Below are 19,000 nucleotides of genomic sequence, written 5' to 3'. Positions count from 1 at the left end.
TTTCTATGTCTCAGTTTCCTCATTTGTAAAATGGGGAATCAATAACTATTCTCCCACTACCTATGTGGACAGGGGCTGTGTTCGACTGGAATGACTTGTAGCTACCACAGCACTTAGAACAGTGCTTGCTCCATAGTACTTACTTAACAAATATAATAATTATTAATAATAATGAGAGTGATAAAACAATAGAGGTCCTTTTTCTTTCCCATTTGCTGTTACTCTGACATATTGCAGTGAACCAGAAGCAAAGTAGGTGACTGAATGTGGGTGGAAATCCAGTTACTAGCAGAGTGGCAGTTTCTGAGCACTGGGGAAACTGGGTTACACTATCTTTGAAGCAGCATCATAGGCACCCTGTAACCTGTGACTGGGCATTCTGCAGTTTATCCTTTACAAACCTAGATGGATTAGAGGATCAGGGAGAGTTGCAGAGGAGAATGCAGAGTATGAACCCTGGTACAAGAGGGCAAATAGCCCTTTCTTTCCTAGAATAAAGCTCAGTGTAAAGCTCTTCACATTGATGGATGAAGAACTTCCAGAAAGTTCAAAATCTCTCTGTTACCCTATCTTTATTCTTTGCCACTTATGCTATTTTTGAGCCTTTTTCTTCATCTATTTTCTTTTATTCCCTCCCATTCCTTGTAGCTCTTCTTTTCTGTCTATCCAATATTATGAAGGCTTTCAACAATGGGATACTGCAGCTCTGAAAAAGAACTGATTGCCTCTTTCACAATCCAATAGGGAAAATAGAGGGGAAACGCCTACATAACAATCAGAATTTAAGTTGATTGTATTGTATACTGTCTGTGCCATTCTGAACTTGCCAAAAACCAAGCAGATACATTAATAAGAAGGAAAAATACATTAAAAGCCATCCCCCCAAGGTTGGAGGATACTCTCCATATAGGTCAGGGTGTTCTCCTGATTCACTAACAAGTTTGACAGAACTCTGCTGAGACCAGCATCAAGAAGGAACTGTAGAAAGGAGAAAAAAATGCTCACATTTCAAGAACATTTGAAGCATGCATTTTTAAAGTGGAGCTATTTCATGTCTGAAAATTAGACACCTAAAAAGGAAAAGAAGAGAAAACATAGTCCCAAATCTTTCCTAAGAACTGTTTCTTATTATGGAAGTATCAAAATTTAAAGCTCAATATTGAAGTTCATCTTTTGCTTGTTCTGTAAAGCATCTGAAATAATAATAATGATAATTGCATGTGTTTAACACTTCTATGTGCAAATATAGATAGATATAGATAGATAGATAGATAGATAGATAGATAGATAGATAGATAGATAGATAGATAGATTAAGCACTGGGGTCTACAGGATAATCAGTTTGGACATAGTCCCTGTTCCACATTGTGCTCACAGTCTAAGTAGGAGGGAGAATGTGGACTGAATCATAGCTTAACAGATGAGAAAACTGAGTCCCAGAGAAGTTAAGTGATTTGCCCAAAGTCCCTCAACAGGCAAGTGGCAGAGTTTACATTTGAACCTAGGTCCTCTGACTCCCAGGTCCATGTTCTTTCGAATAGGTGATGCTGCTTACTTATGTGATGATAAATAAATATTTAACATAAATGTATAGTCAGGTAGGTTTAGACTCTTAAGTAGTCCAAAGATTAGATATGCATTCTGATTTTTCCTTTGAAACACCAATCAGAGTCATTTAAGAAATGTCCGACTGACTTCAGTTAATCACAGCCATTAAATGACAAAGGCCTCCACCTCTCCAGGTTTCTGAATAGCCAGGCTTTTACTCTTGATTCTTTGCATTTCTTCTGGCTGATGAAGTTCTATATTTTCAGAATATGACTTAATAACCTACCATAATGGAAAAGACCCTCTTATTTCTATCATGTTTTATTTCCTGCAAACAGATTTCAATGGGCCCTGAGGTTCAAAGATCCGCAGATCACCTTGTTTACTGTGATGGATAGCAGTTAGACAATTAAATTCTTTCTCTCAGATGTTGGATGGAGTCTCACAGTCAATAAACTGTTAGATCATCCAAGTACCTCCTCTGCTATGGTTCCTACATCTGCCCTTCCTCACCTGCCAAACTTCCACCCAGGTCCAAGTTCTTGTTATACCCCAAGTAGTCCCCCTGCTTCCAGTTCCTCCTCTTCAGTCTACACTACATACCGCAACATGGATCTTGAAGCATTACTCATGACACATCTCTCCTCTCCTCAAACACCCTTAATGCCTACCTGTAAACCATTGCATTAGGCAGAAACTCCTTACCTCTGGATTTCAAGATTTCCCCAAACTGTTTGTTCTCGTCACCTGTTGCTCCCCAGCTCACATTCATAGTACCTCCCAAACTCACCTATCACACCCATGGTTCTCCAGCCTCGGTTTATGGTGTTCTTCCATCCTGAAACTATTTATATGAATTTATATATAAATATATTACATCACATACATTTATATCAGTTCTGTCTCCCCCCTCTAGACTTTAAGGTCTTTGTGGACAGGGAGCATCTGTTGTATTGTATTCTCCCAAGCGACTGGTTCAGTGCCCTCCACACAGCAGTGCTAAATAAATAACCTTTGATGATGATGATCCCCATACCATTTCCCTGCTTTCCTTATTTCCAAATCCTAAATGCCACCTACTCTGGAAAGGGTTTTCTACTTAATTTTCCACTTGCTGAGCACATTGACTCAACACCACTCCTAGGACCTCCGTTAATATCCTCAGCATTTAACAACCTATGTACATTTTTATTTTGTATAATCTATTATTTATTCAGCTACTTTGATACTGTTACTTTTTACCTTCGTCAGGTTGTACGCATGTATACACTGTATTGTGATATTCTTGCTCTTACTCCTATTCTCACTACTTGTAAATAACATTTGTCTGTCTGTCCACTCTTTTAGCTTGTAAGCTTTTGTAGTGGGGTGATCAACTGCCCTTTTTCCTCTAAACTCACCCAAGCACAGAGAATAGGGATTAAGCTCAATAACCACTAAATAAATACCACCGATAATGATACAGATCATGAGTGTTAAGATGATGGTGAAACTATGAGAAGAAACTTATTTTCCACTCGTATGAGTGTGATTAAAAAGTCAGATATATAATCAAAATGCTCCGTTTGGACTTAAGGATAAATCTTTTGTTACATGAACACACCTTTTGCCAGCAAGTCCTTCTCTGTTTTCAAACCTGCCTCCTGGCATCTAGATCTTCAGGAAGTTTGTCCTTAAAAGAGAATGATTCCCGACTGACTGCTTTCTGTCTCCAGGCTGCTCTGATACTATTGTACCAGATTTCACACTAGTCTCTTTGTTTCCAGCCTCTCCCTCTTCAGCCTTTACTATAAATGACAGCATGGATGTAGAGTACAATACAATCCGCATTTCCACAGTGCTTTACCCAAAATTCACAGATATTTTGCATTGTTTGAGGCGTGGTTCTCTTCTGTCCATATAATGTCTGCCCTTCTGGCTCCTGTCAATTCATCATTCAAGAACATGTAAGACATCCTGTTGTTTTATATTTCTTTCATTCATACTGAATAGAATGGCCAGCAAGTTGGCTGGTTTTCAGAGCCTCACTGTTGGTAAACCTGTGTGTGGTTGCTATAGGAGCTAAATGTGGCTTTGGTAGTAGGTATACTCTGACAGTCATTCAGCAGGTTGTTCAGTTCAACAGTCTTTTTGACCTTCAACTGAGAATATGTCAGAGGCACCATTGTCCCTACATTATAGTCTGTCTTCTGCTGAAAGCCATGCTAGTGACTGTGTGAAGGGATCATGTCTACCAACTCAGTAATATTGTACTCTCCCAAACACTAAACACAGTGCTATATACACAGTAATGGATCATTAAATATGATTGATTAATTGATTGATTGGCTGACTTGGTCTTTATCAGTGGCTTCAAAGAAATAGAACTCTCATCTCTGTCATTGCAATTCTTTCCATTTTAAGAGCACTGGGATAGCATGATCAACTAAGTATTTTTATAATGGAGAATATTGAAATTTTTCAAGAAAACACATTGCATGAAGATCTGAAATTATTACTTGATTTTCCTGGTTCTCTATTTATGATGATGTAGTGTTTTATCACCCTCTCACGGTCGCACCTGGAGGGTTTCAAGTAGTCTATCAGTCTCAGCCACGGGAGGGTCAAGCAGAGACCTATCCTTGGGCAATATCTAGTAAGTGGAAGACAATCTGCTACAAGTCAAAACTCAGCCATGCTGGACAGTAATGGCATGGGAGAGAGTCTAGGGCAGAGACTCGAGTTTATTGTGAGGAAGGAGGCAGTTGAAAACCACTTCTGAATTTTTACAAGAAAACTCTATGGATACACTAGCAGAATGATTGCAAATGGAGGTGGAGCTCTCTGGGAGAGATGTGTCTATGGTGTCGTTATTCGTCGGAAATGACTCAATGGCATAAGACAAGACAAAGTTTTATCATTATACTTTCTTGTCTCATGACCATTTTGTTTAAGGATGAGGCATCATACATAAAGATACTCCATGAGAGCAAATTAAAAATACGTATTTAATCAACAATTTTGAGGCGCTTCACTTGAATTAAGTTGAAAAAAATAGCCATTCAAGGTCCTGGTTAAATAAAAAATGGGATATTACTGAAGCACAGAATGACAGCACTCTGAGGCAGAGGACATATCAGGTCACATCTTGTCTATCCCTCCAGGTCTATTGGTACATGAATAGTGCTTGGCACATAGTAAGCACCTAACAAATACCATTATTATTATTATTATTATTATTATTATTATTGCAGAGTATTTTCCTGCAAACTAGTCTCTAGGGTATTTATTAATACGAGTTCCACATCACATTTGATAAAAACTTCCACCATTTCCGCTAAAATACTATATTTTAATAATGCTTTTTTAAAGCCTGAACTATTTCCATATATCTGTCCCGTTACTGGAAACCTCCAAAAGAGTATGAATATATTCGTTGCTCTAGGCTAGCATGACATCAATTAATATATGCTATAAAATATAATAATCCAATTTCAATCTCAATAATGGTCTTTCCAGTAATTTGCATTTAATGTTTCAAACATCTTGAGGAATACGTATTCCATTGCTTAGGTTTTCAAGGACATTAAGAGATGCAGAAGCTTCTCATTGTCACTATGTAATGGGTATTTGTTACTTCTTGCTCATATGATCTTATTGCCATTGTTCTTGTCTGTCCGTCTCCCCCGATTAGACTGTAAGCCCGTCAAACGGCAGGGACTTTCTCTATCTGTTGCCAACTTGTTCATCCCAAGCGCTTAGTACAGTGCTCTGCACATAGTAAGCGCTCAATAAATACTATTGAATGAATGAATGAATCTGATTAATATTCCAGTCAATTTTCACTGTGCAACTTCAAGATAACTCCAAACAGAGCCAGAAGCCGCCCACCATTGCATGTAACCAGAAGAAATATTTATACCTTTTATAGACAACACAGTCAAATTTTGGTATTCACAGTGTGAATTATTTGATTTATTGAATGGATATTTCACCCAGATTTCACTATATATCTTCAGGGATTCATTTATTCAAGTTCAATGATACTGCAGTTCTCTGCTTAGATTAGCCTCAGGGTCCTGTTAATTTTGTCATTTGGTGGATTTGTCTTTTGTTGGTGTCACCTTGATGGATGTCAGGTGGGTTTTGTCATTTCAACTGTTTGGCATTGATATGTACATGTTGCCATGTTGATTGTGTAATTTGAGGAAATATAGTGATGAACAACTATCCTCAAATGCACTGAGATTCTCTCAACCAGTAAAGTCCTCTTCTCTACTGTTTCTTCAAATTAAATTGAATCTCACTTATGGAAACTGGCAGTATGTGATTTTACAGGGTCTCCAAAGCTTTTTCCGTCTCCTTCCTTTCATTTGAATGAAAAAAAAACTAATAAATCAAATTTACTGAAACCTTACTGTGTACAGACCACCACATTAAGCACTTTGAAGAGGACAATATAACAGAACTGGTAAATACGTTCCCTGCCTACAAAAATGAACTCTCAAATATATTTCCACTACTATCAATACTTAAATAATATTATAAAGAGTGCTTGCAGTACTCCTTTAAACTTAATTTGGGTTTATATTTTCAAGGTTTTTCATTATGCTGCTCTGCTTTCATTCTATTCCTACAATCAGCATATAAGTAATTTGATTCATATCATGTGATGTCTCGATAGCATTTCTAAATTCATATTAGGAAATGGTATAGGGAAAACCTGTAATTGCATTATCTGCCTGTTCCCCTTAAATTGGTCTTGGCTCCATCACACTCTCGAACCCAAAATTGGCATCTTTTTTCCTGGTGGCTTTGCTCTTGAACATAAAGGGTGATTTTTGAATTTTTTGAGCAAAAAACCATGGGTAATATTTTTGCTGGCTCACTCCCATGGAGAAAATGTGCTGTGGTTGCCAGGGTGTTTTAGATTAGTCATTGGCTGATTTCAAAAGTGTTCAAATTTGATGGTCAATTTTTTAATGTTCCAGAAGTTTTCATATTTATATTCACATTTCACCCCAAATATCTTGGAATAGCTTCCAAAAATCTTTCTTCTTTTACTCACAAGCTATAAATCATTAATCTTCAAGACTTGGAAACTTGGGCCATGATCAGTGTAAGGTCTGTTATAAGTCCTGCAATGTAATAAGTCTGGGGCCAAAGTGACCACAGCTGCGGGCTATGTCATAGCACCATAGAGCAGCAAATGATTGCAAAGATAGCCACTTCAATATCTCCTGAGGTCTTTGCCAGAAGGCACCTAATCAATCTATTAACTGTATTTACTGAGCAGTCAGAATGTGCAGATCTTTATACTAAGTACCTGGAAAAGTACAATACAATTGAGTTGGTAGATATGATCCCTAACCACAAGAAATTGGAAGCCTAGAGAGGGAGACAGCCTAAAGGGGAAAAGACCTAGTGACCTTTCCAGTAGACCATGCTGTTTCCTCTCTGCTCTCTGAACCACTCACTTGATAACCATTGATCTATTATCATCATCAAAGCACAGGGACTACTTTGTTGTCATTTTGTCTGTTTTGCATTTCTCTTACTTGAATTTTTCATGATCAGAAGCAAACATCTTTCTGGTCTGAGTGTCATATTTACTGAGCGCTTATTATGTGTAGACCCTGTTCTAAGCACTTGCAAGCTTGTCCCTGTAGACTGTGAGTTCACTGTGGACAGGGAATGTGTCTGTTCATTGTTTACCGTACTTTCCCAAATGAAAAGAAAGCAACCAGTAAGCGCTCAGTAAATAAGATTTACTAACACAACAATATGACAGAAACATTCCCTGCCCACAATGAGTTTACAATCTAGAGAAAGAGGCAGATTTTAATATAAATGAATACATTACAGATATGTACAGAAGTACTGTGGGGCTGGTGTGGGGAAGTGCTGAATAAAGGGAACAAGTCTGGGGGGGCAGTGCAGAAGAGAGTGGGGAAAAAAGGAAATAGTCAGGAAAGGCCTCCTGGAGATGGGCCATCAATAAAGCCTTGAAGGTGGGAAGAGTAATTTTCTGTCAGATATGAAAAGGGAAGGTGTTCCAGATCAGAGGCAGGATGTGGATGAGAGGTAAGAGGCAAGATATATGAGATCACAGTATGGAGAGTAGGTTGGCATTAGAGGAGCAAAATGTGCAGGCTGGTTGTAGTAGACGAGTAACAAGGTAAGATGGTTAGAGGCAAGGTGATTGAGTACTTTAAAATAAATGGTGAGAAGTTTTTGTTTGAGGTGGAAGTGGATGGGCAACCACTTGAGTTTCTCAAATATTGGGGAAATTTTTTCTGAATGTTTCTGTAGAAAAATAACCCAGGCAGAAAAGTGAAGTATGGATTGGAGTAGGGAGAGACAGGATGCAGGAAGGTCAGCAAGGAGGCTGGTACAATAATCAAGGCAGGATAGGGTAAGTGCTTGGATTAATGTTGCAGCAGCTTCGATGCAGAAGAAAAGATGGAATTTAGAGATGTTGTGAGTGTTGATCCAACAGGATCTATTGATAGATTGAATATGTGGTTGGAATGAGAGAGAAGAGTCAAGGATAACGCCAAGGTTATGGGCTCCAACAGGAACGATATTGGTGCTGTCTAGAGTGCTGGGGCAGTCAAGAGGGGGATGAGGTTTGGGTGGGAAGATAAGGAGTTCTGTTTTGGACATGATAAGATTGAGCTGATGTCAGGACATCCAAGAAGAGATGTCTATGATAGCTAGAATGAAAAGCAAGACTGAAGAGAGGGAGAGAGATCAGGCCTGGAGATGTAGTTTTGGGAATCATCCATATACCGGTGGTATTTGAAGTCATGAGAGTGGATGTAGATGGAGAGTAGAAGGGGACCCAGCACTTTTAACTGAGAATGAATGAATAAGGAATTTGTTTATATTGATGTTATTGATGCCTGTATACTTGTTTTGTTTTGTTGTCTGTCCCCCCCTTTCTAGACTTTGAGTCCATTGTTGGGTAGGGATTGCCTCTGTTGCCTAATTGTACTTTCCAAGCACTTAGTATAGTGCTCTGCACTCAGTAAGTGCTCAATAAATACAATTAAATGAATGAATAAACTGAACAAAGGCAGCAGGAAAGAAGGATTTGATTTTCAAGTGGAATAGAACAGCAAGCAATTTAACTTCATGAAGGTACTTTAGATGATGGATTTAGCAAATAGCAGCAAGCTATTAAGGAGGTAGTTTTTTAACTTTGGAGGATAAATTAAGGGGATGTTTCCCATAATTCTGTTGTATTATACTCTCCCAAATACTTAGTACAGTGCTCTGCACAAAGTGTCAATAAATACCCATGATGGTGAAGTGTTAATAAATACCAATATCGCGATGGTGAAATTGGAAGACAACAATGGCAGCAGGAGACTTTATGAAAAAAAATTATCCATGGTTAGAGATCACCATCACTTATCCTAAATATCTATCTTAAGTGCTTCTCCAGGTTGAGCCTGGACAAACTGTAGGATGTCCTCTGTTAGTATAATGATAGAGTATGGACCTGGGAGCTGGAAGATCCTGGGTTTTAGTCTTGGTTCTGCCACTTGTTTGCTGTGTGACATTGGGCAAGTCACTTTCTGTGCCTCAGTTATCTCATCTGTAAAATGGGGATGAAGACTGTGAGCCCCATGTGGAACAGGGACTCTGTTCAACATGATTACCCTATATCTATCTCAACACTTAGAACCGTGCCTGGCACATAATAAGTGCTTAACAAGTACCTTTAAAAAAAAGAGGTTAGAATGAATGCCAGATCTAATAACTCCTAAGATCTTAGGCTTATACAATTTGCCTGCTACCAAAATGTGCATCATTTTACTTTCCTCCCCTCTGTTTCTCTCTTTCCTTGTTTTGTATTTTCCATTCAATAACAAGATTTAATGACCACTTTGAGAAAGTGTAGTACCGGGAAATATGAGGGTAGGAGAATAGATATTGTGTTTCAGGAAGTAACTGAAAATGAATTAGTGGGAGCACACCTTTGGAAACTATTCTAATTATAAGTGTATGTGCAAATTTTTAAATCATTCTGGAAATGATCTCACAAAATAGTAGTATTTATAATGATCATGGCATTAGTAAGGACTTACTATGTGTCAAGCACTGTGTTAAGCGCTAGAATAGATTCAAGATAATAAAGGTCAGACAGAGTCCATGTCCCGCTTGGGCCTCATAGTTTAAGGGACAGGGATGGAGGGATGCCACTATCAAAAATGATATTGGAATTCCATATCAAATCGATTTTCAATATCAGTATTCAACCTCTAATTATCTTGGTGCTGTTTACCCCTACTGCCTCCACTACCTCTCCAACCTTCTTCTTGATCACTGCAATCTGGTTTCTGCCCCCATTTAAACTGCCCTCTCTAAGATCACCAATGACCTCCTTCCTCAAATCCTATGATCTCCGTTCCATCCTAATACTGCTTGACTTCTCAGCTGCCTTTGACACTACATCATCCCTTCCTCTGGAAAAACTATTTAACCTCAGCTTCTTTGACACTGTCCTCTTCTGGGTCTCCTATCTCTCTGGCCACTAATTCTCAGACCCTTTATTGACTCCTCTGCCATCTCCCACACCCTAACTTTCATAGTCCTTTAAAGCTCAGTTATGGATTGCCTTTTTTTCCTCCATTTATAGGCACACATTCATTCCCAGGGCTTCTCTGGCCCTGACCTCTCTCCTCTGCAGACTCATGGTTTCTTTTGTCTTCGAGACATTTCTACTTGGATGTCCCACTGATAGCTCAATTTAATGTCAAAAACAGAACTCCTTATCTGTCCACCCAAACACTCTCCTCTTCAGGTTTTTCTGTTTTGTAGGTACCACTGATCTTCCCATCTCATAATCCCAAAACCATGATATTATTCCTCAATTCATCTCTCTCACTCAACCCATATATTTGGTCACTAAATCCTGTGTGGTTTTTACCTTCACAATATTACTAAAATCAACACTTTCCTCTCCATCCAAACTGCTACTATACTGATTCAAGCTTTTATCATAACCTGCCTTGACTATAGCATCAGCTTCCTCTGACCACTTTGCCTCCTGTCTCTCCTTTCTGTAGTCCATACTTCCCTCTGCTGCTCAGATCATTTGTCTTAAAAAATGCTCAGGCCCTTCTCATCCATCTCTGCATCAACAGAAACTCCTTTTCAGCAACTTTAAAGCATCAGTAAGCCATCCCCTTTCTTCCTTACTTTCAATCTCCTCTTACCAACCAACCCTCATGTTTCACTCCTTTAATGCCAACCTGCTCACTATACTTCAATCTCATCTAAGTATAGTGAGGTTGGCATTAAAGGAATGCTATCTTTCTCACCACTGAAGTCATGCCCCTCTCCACCCTCTGATGTGGTACCCCCTCCTCCTTCATATCCAACTATCAGTTCTACTGTGCTTCCAGTGACAATGTATGCATTTGAAAGCTGGTCCACTGTGAAAAAACAGGATAGAAAGAACATTGATTTCTATGAAATGTGGTGTTGGAGAAGACTTTTATGAATATCAAGGACTGCCCAAAAAACAAACAAATGGATTTTAAAGCAAATTAAACCGAAGTGGTCTTTGGAAGGCCACATAATGACTTAGATTAGCATATTTTGTACACATAATCAGGAGGATTAATTCTTTGGAGAAGATACTAATCTAGGAAAAGTCCAAGGAAAACATGGAAGAGGCAGACCGGCAGCGAGATGGATAGAGACCATAACGTTAGAGAGGTTGTAGATTATAGCAGAGGACAGGACTTTCTGGACTTTCCATGGGCTTGCTATGAATCAGAAATGACTCGACGGCACTTAATAATAATAACCACTTCAATCTTCAAAGTCCTGTTACAATTCTATCTCCAACAAGTGACCTTCTTAATCCCTTCCTTCCTTTTCTAAGCCCTCCCTTTTGAGTCGCCTATATGCTTGGGTTTGTACACCTTAGCACTTTGATATTCACCCTTCCCCCAGACTCACAGCACTTGTGTACATATCCACCTGTAATTTTTCTGTATCCCCTGAGAAGGGATCCCAGGTACCTACTCTACTGTACTGCACTCTCCCAGGTTCTTGAGTGCATGCAGTAAATGCTTAATGAATACAATTGATTAACTGATAGGTTGACTGACTCAAGGGGCGGGCTAAAAAGTATAGATAATCCCTGTAGTGCAGCCAATAAATAATTTTATGGGAAAACTATGTGAAACTGTCTCATATCAGTCTTTTCAGACACACTTGCAGACTTGATTAGGACTGCATCATGAGCAATGTTGTCCTCTAAAATTGAAAGCAATATAATACGACACTGAACTGTCCATTTGTGAATGATCATGTTCTCAGCATATCATGTGCATGTGATATACATCTTAATTCCAATTCACCCCTCAGCTTTATGTTCAATAGAATGTTACATGAATCTAATGACTGCCATTTCTTCAGTTTCAAGGAAGTGAGTAAAGGCAGACGCTTATTGCCTAATGAGGACATCAGATAGCTCGGTTGAGTATTATATTCAACATTGGGTAACAGGCTATTCTTGAAACATAGATCAGGGATTTGCCAAATTTTAAGAAAAGGGAGCAATTACCAAAGTTTTACAAAGTACACAGTAGAGAAGCAAAGTACAAAGTACAAAGTAGAGAAGCAGCGTGGCTCAGTGGAAAGGGCACGGGCTTTGGAGTCAGAGGTCATGGGTTCGAATCCCAGCTCTGCCACCTGTCAGCTGTGTGACTTGGGCAAGTCACTTCACTTCTCTGTGCCTCAGTTACGTCATCTGAAAAATGGCGATTAAGACTGTGAGCCCCACGTGGGACAACCTGATTCCCTTGTGTCCACCCCAGCACTTAGAACAGTGCTCTGCACATAGTAAGCGCTTAACAAATACCAGCATTATTATTATTATTATTATTATTATTACAAGTAATTAGAGATAGTAAAGACTGGGACACACCACTACTAGGCATCCTGTGGGGGCTGAAAGAAGGAATGGCAACCCTTAAAGTGCCTTACACACCCAGGAAGTAGCTTACTCACCTGTTAAAGCTGGTATATTATGCTACTTCAAAATGCACTCCTTGTTTCACTAGTAGGTGCAGGCAGATTATGCTCTTCCAGTTCTTCCTTGAGACCTGCATAAATGGACTGAAGATAAATCGATCAAGAAAGAGAATGAACAGAAAAAAAATCTAATTGGAAAATGAATTTTTCATTCTTTTAAAAGTGGTCTAATTAGCAGGGATCTTGTAACCACCATAGATTTTCAAGCAGAAAACAAAAACAATAATAACTGTGGCATTTGTTGAATGCTTACTATGTACCAAACACTGAACTAAGTGGTGGATAGATACAAGATACAAACCATAGTCACTGTCCAACGTGGGACTCACAGTATAAGAGGGAGAACAGGTATTTTACACCCATTTTCAGATGAGGAAACTGAGGCACAGATAAGTTAAATAACTTTCCCAAAGTCACACAGCAAGTAAATGGTAGAGCCAGACTGAGAACCCAGATTCACTAGAGCCTAGGCCTATGTTCTTTACATTAGGCCATGCTGTTTCTATAAATATCTTTTATCAGTAAATTATGTTCAAATCCTGATTCAAATTATCATATAAACAATTCCTGACAATAATAATAGTAGTCATCAGTGCTTCTGGAAATATTTTTTATAATCTGTCCCTCTGAATCTCCAACTGAGGCACTTAAAAAAAAACTAAACACATAAAATAACCTTTTTGGTGTTTGTAAATGTGTTTTTTCTCTTTTTATTTACAAAAGCCTTCTGCATGTATCCATTTAGAATGAAATCTATTGTTCTTCCCAAGTCAAATGATTTATAGACTTCAGAAAACTTCCATGCTATAATCATACCTTGTATTGGGGCTTGATTTCCACACCCCTAGATAGTCCTCAGAAATTCATATTTCCTTTCTGTAGTCACTGATCAGTTGGTTGGTGAGAGCTAACTGCTTTTGAATGGTATTGAAAAGGCTTCACTTATATCAATCTCTCCTAGATAATAAGTAATAATTAAGTCTAGTCACTTTATTACACAAAATGCAATAGCAGTATTTGAGGTTGAAAAATTGCCTTGATCCATCCTTAGAAGAAAAACAGATTTTCAAAATACAAAATTGCACATGCAAACTAGAATTCCAGTGATAACATAGTTCTGATTACTTAATATCTTGCAAATGAAAGAAATAATAGAAGTACATTTATTCTACACAGTTTGAAAAGAAAGAAAATACCTGAATGAATCAATATGCACAACTTAAAGTGGAATGTTGATTTTACAATATACTGAATTTGTTCAACAGACCTAACCAAGCAGATAATTTGACAAAAGATTTCAAATTATCCTGTGTCTGCCCTCCTTGCTCAAATTAATTGGATAATTGTCAACTCTCCACTTCACTTAATATAGGGTGGCCATAGCAGTAGAGACTGACAACAGAATTGGAAATGTGATGATTTAATGCCTGCCTCAAGACATTTGTCAAGAAAATGATGAACAAAACCTTGGAAAACCAGAAGAATCTTTTGTGAGTTCTCTTTGATTTAACATCTCTGCAGTCTATGCGTAGAACATAGTTTCAAGCAGATACACTGCCAGAAAGGTTTTGGACAAATTCTAGGCTCAATTTTCCCCTTATTTTGGCTAGTATGTAGATGTAAATTCAGTTGTGTGTGATTGCATGCTGCAAAGTTGTAGTCTGTAAAAATCACTTTTATCTATTCTTTCCTCCATTTAGATCTAGGGAGCGAGCTTAGTCATGAAATAAAATTTAGACAAAAAATGACCTCTAAGAAACAAACAACACTTCAGATAATTTAGAGTGATTTTAAAGAAATTTTAGAGAAAGAAAATATGAATTAAGTCTACACCACCACTTGGTACTGATTATGTCCTATTTGTTCAGTAGAAACATTCATTTTGCTTGGTCCTATAAGGAGCAAGCTCTAGGCTAAGCACCTAATTTTCACAATGTCTTGGTGGTGTATTGCAACCATCTCTTAGGAAGGTTTGCATCACTAATCCCATATCCAAGCCCACTTTGGATCCCAAAATTTCATCCCAGCAACCTATTAGCATTTTATGATTTTATATTCCTGCATTCCTCTCGCCTCCTTCCCTTCTTCAACCCCTTGCCTATTCCTGTTTTTTCCTATTGCTTTTTTCCTATTGCTCTTAGTCTTCATATCTTTAGTGCCCAGTCAGGCCAGGAGCAGGGGTCAGATAGGTCTCAGCCCTGGTAAATCACAAAGCAGAAATGTGAATTTGGGACTCTGCCCCCACTGTCAATCCAGCAAGGAACATTCCTGGACAGAGGGCTTAAACTCTAGTTCTAAAAATTGGGTCAGGTTCAAGCACTTGAAGACCGTTACCCAATCCACCCCATCCACTCATTTTCTATAAGGTAAAACACATTTTAATCACAATGAATTAGCCAATTACTCAACCTGGCATTGGAAGCAAATTCAGCTCAAGAGAATTGATGAAAGATGCTGGGGCCCTGCCGGTTCATCTGGGATTTTTCAGTTACATCTTGCTGAGTTTAGCTACAGAATCTGTTCACAGATGAAGCACAGCCCTTCCACAGGGCCATTTGTTAGCAGATATAAACAATTCTATGATGCTTATACTGTTACAATGATTCACATTTGGGGAAAAATAAATGAGTGCTTTTTCTTTGGTGGCATGTTATGAGCAAACCCCAAGGAACTTTATCAGCTGTTAATGTGCAGATTTCCTGGCCAATCAGGAGGGAGTCAAAAGAAAGCAAAATTAGATATGTTACCTTACCTCTATAACTCCAACTTGTTCTTCTCAAGGAGCGTCAGACTCAATTGCAGTAAAATAACACTGGTTTCCCACTCCCCTATTGTTATATTGAAAATGCAGCTGGCAGGCAGGATATTTGAATTTTTGAATTTTTTCAATAGCTGGTCAATTCCCCAGCTGAAGACATGGAAATTATGGGCCGGGAATATATAATATTATCATGTGATCCAGTCTCTGGTGCCAAGAAGGAGAATACTCAAGCTTTAGCATTATAAGAGGTGACTGCTTAAGATATATTTAGGTTCCTGGATGGCAATTCCACCCATTATGGCAAATCCTCTGGTGTCCTGCTCTTATTGCTTATTCATCCCGACAGTCAAAAGGTTCCTCTTTATGCTAATTACACCCCTCCTTCTTTCCATGGAATCCAGCTCTCTTGTTCTAATATGCTTTTTTTCAACTCTTTTTTTCAAGCTTCACTTCCTTTCTGCATTGTCTTAATCCCAAACATTTTCACTGTGTTCCTAAAATTTTCCAGTGCAAAAATGACCTTTACAAAGTGTGTTCAGAAAGCTTAAATTTTCCATTAAAAACAAAGGGATATGTAGAATTTCTATTTAGTGTGTGTACCGAGTTGGTGATTCATTGCCATTCTTAATTTGGTCATTAAGTAACGGCCAGTGCTGTTAGTGATTGCATAATTATCTTTCCATTTTCTTTTTCTGAGTAAAATGTCTCTTTCTCTGTATGATCAGAAAACTTAGGGAAGAGATGGTGTCATATTTTCTTAAAATAAGATTTTCAGAAATTCATCTCTCTGAGTGTAAATGGAACCCAGGCCTTTAGAAAAACTATTTCCATGGCTCATTTTAATCAAACAGCATTGTGGGCTGTTGGACACAGAATCTCTGTCCTGCTAATCCAAACAAAAGAAGAACTATGTGTTAAGATTTACTCTGTTTCCACAGTGAATATTATTCTACTCAGAGACTTCATCATGAACTGTAGAGTAGAAGGTGTATGCACACACACACACACACACACACACGCACACATTCTCAACTTCACAATTCATCATTAGAAAACCAAATGAAAATAATGATAATTTTAAAATTGCCATGCTTTGGTGCCCGCCCTATATTTATCAGGATATTCTTTCCTGCCTTTTCTAAACAGCCTAAAACAATGTACCTATATTAGCAGATGACAGAGGGGGTATTCTTTCCTGCCTTTTCTAAACAGCTTAAAACAGCGTACCTATAACACCAGATGGCAGAGAGATGACCTTGATAAATATACGATATATTCTATGAGATCATATATCAAAATTGCCAGCCAATTTCTAAATAATACTTGATTCCTCTTCCCTTCCTCTGAAGTGTTTCACCATTTTCTCATGTTTTCCAACAGACAGACCTATACTCCATATTTTTTTAAAAAAACTTCAGCTATACAATAAATACAAATAAATAATTCTTGTCTATATGATTCTTCTTTGCATTATAAATGGAGAAAACAGAAATGATGTATTGAAAATTAAAAATCATAGAGGGCAGGGAAACTTTGGACAAGAATGTTATATTTTGAAGTCACCAGCAGTTTTGAAAAATAAATCTTAATTTTTCTCCCATGTTCCTGCTTAATAGTTGTTTTTCCAGCCTTGTAAATCCAATGAAAAGGTATCACCTCACCCTTTTTGTTGCAATTCAGTACAATTTGCCATTAAAAATGACAACTTGGTCTTGTGGAGAAAAAAAAGCCAGTGTATGCTGAAAAGTCTCTTATGCACATCTACTAGTGATGTAGCAATATGCACTGTGATAAATTCTCTCCTTCCATATATCCTCAATTATGACAACTCCTCAGAGGACATACCAGACTGTGGGAGCAGGAAAGGAGTCAAAAATGTTCTCTGTCAATTGCAGGATGGGGTATCAGGTTAACTGGGTGGGCCCAAAGTTGGTACTAGAAACCATGCCTTCTTACTGGATTGCTCCATCTACACAGCAACAAGTAATAAATGTTAGTTAACATATTAAAATGAAAAATGATACTGAAAATTTCATTTGGAAATAATTCCAGTTCCTGGCATAGTAGATATGACCAGTTAAAAGGAAGTAAACTCCATTCTTAATAAAAAATTATATATTTGCTAAGTGTTTACTATGTGCCCAGCACTGCCCTAAGCATTGCGGTAGATAAAAGTTAATCAGATTAGAAACACACTGTGTCCCACATGGGGAATGCTTTTTTTTTTTTTCCCTCTTGTTGCTTGAACTAGGATTGTTGTCAATTGGGACAGCTCTATGGACCTGCTGTCAGTTAAATGGAATGATTGTTCTGGTGTGATGCAGTCATTCCATCCCTGTAGAATTGTTCTGCCTGTTGTGTTCCCTATAAAGCGAGTGGGCTTTCCTCATAAAATAGTCAAGAATGAAAAAACAGTCAGACAAACAAGGAAGAGTGAAGGGAGATAATGAGAGACAGGAAAAGACCTTAGGAACTGCTAGGAAGGAAATCTAGAAAAGGAATTTTCTTTATTCTAGTTAAACTACTGTTTTTTTAATAGTAATTTCAGAAGTGGGACTTTTGTCACTTAAAATCTATGGTTTGAGAATATATTAAGTGTACTAAGTAAATGACAAAAAAAGTTATAGAACTGCTTTGTTTTGTTCTTTGTTTTTTTTTTTCCATAGAGCAGAACATATAGCTAGTGTTCCAACAGAATTATATCCTTGTTGGGAAGAGTTGGGAAAGATAAGAGCAAAGCTATTTTAGGGGGAAAGAGCTCCAGGTGGGAACAAGACACAATAAACAAATATGAATCCACGGGGACCTTGGTTTCTTTTTCTCCAGGTAACAGTGTGTTACTTTTGAAATCAGTGATTCTCCTTGCTTTTCAACCAATACACCTTAGAAGATTATTGAGTGACACCAGATCACAGCCACGGATCTTCCCAAACCTGTCATCCGTTACAATGAGATTTTTTTCCTCAGATTTTATCATTTATCTGTGGTGAACAGAGATAAACTTAAATAGCAGTAACAACTGGTTGGGTTTCTTTTTTGCCAAACTGTACCTGGTTAACCAAAAACTATAAAAAAATGCTTCATCAACATTTATCATTAAACCACTTTAGTAGCATTCTTTGGCTAAGTTAGTAACATATATCACATTGTTTTTATTTTTGACCTTTTAAAAATATATTCTTGAATTATCATTGCATTAACCACAATTTTTCCTAATCATCATCAACTCATCTTGAAAATGATTCTGCTGCATTAAAATGCCTTGAATTCCCCAAATGACTGAAAGAACTATGGATCCTGGGTCTGAAGTGATCTAAACTTCATTGTCCCAAGCCTAGCCCCTACCTGATTATACTTCTGATAAAACAGACACTGAAGTATATAATAACCTTTGCTATACATCATGTCGAAAAAACAAAATATTATTTCAGTCTAGAAGGAATCCAAACCTTCAGGGCTAATTATCCATATTCTGGAATTTTATTTTGAGTGTAATGAGCATAGTTGAAAAATTTCTTTTACTGGAATTAATATAATTTGGTCTCACAGATCTAATTGTTAGCCACACAGAATACTGCAGTGATGATACTATCGGGGGAAAAAAATACTACAGAATTCTCCAGTAAGAATCAAAAATTCTCCTCTGACACAGTG

Source organism: Ornithorhynchus anatinus, chromosome 3 (assembly GCF_004115215.2).
Source record: "Ornithorhynchus anatinus isolate Pmale09 chromosome 3, mOrnAna1.pri.v4, whole genome shotgun sequence".
Lineage (NCBI taxonomy): Eukaryota > Metazoa > Chordata > Mammalia > Monotremata > Ornithorhynchidae > Ornithorhynchus > Ornithorhynchus anatinus.
The sequence above is the reverse complement of the archived record's forward strand: the minus strand, read 5'-3'. Positions refer to the sequence as shown.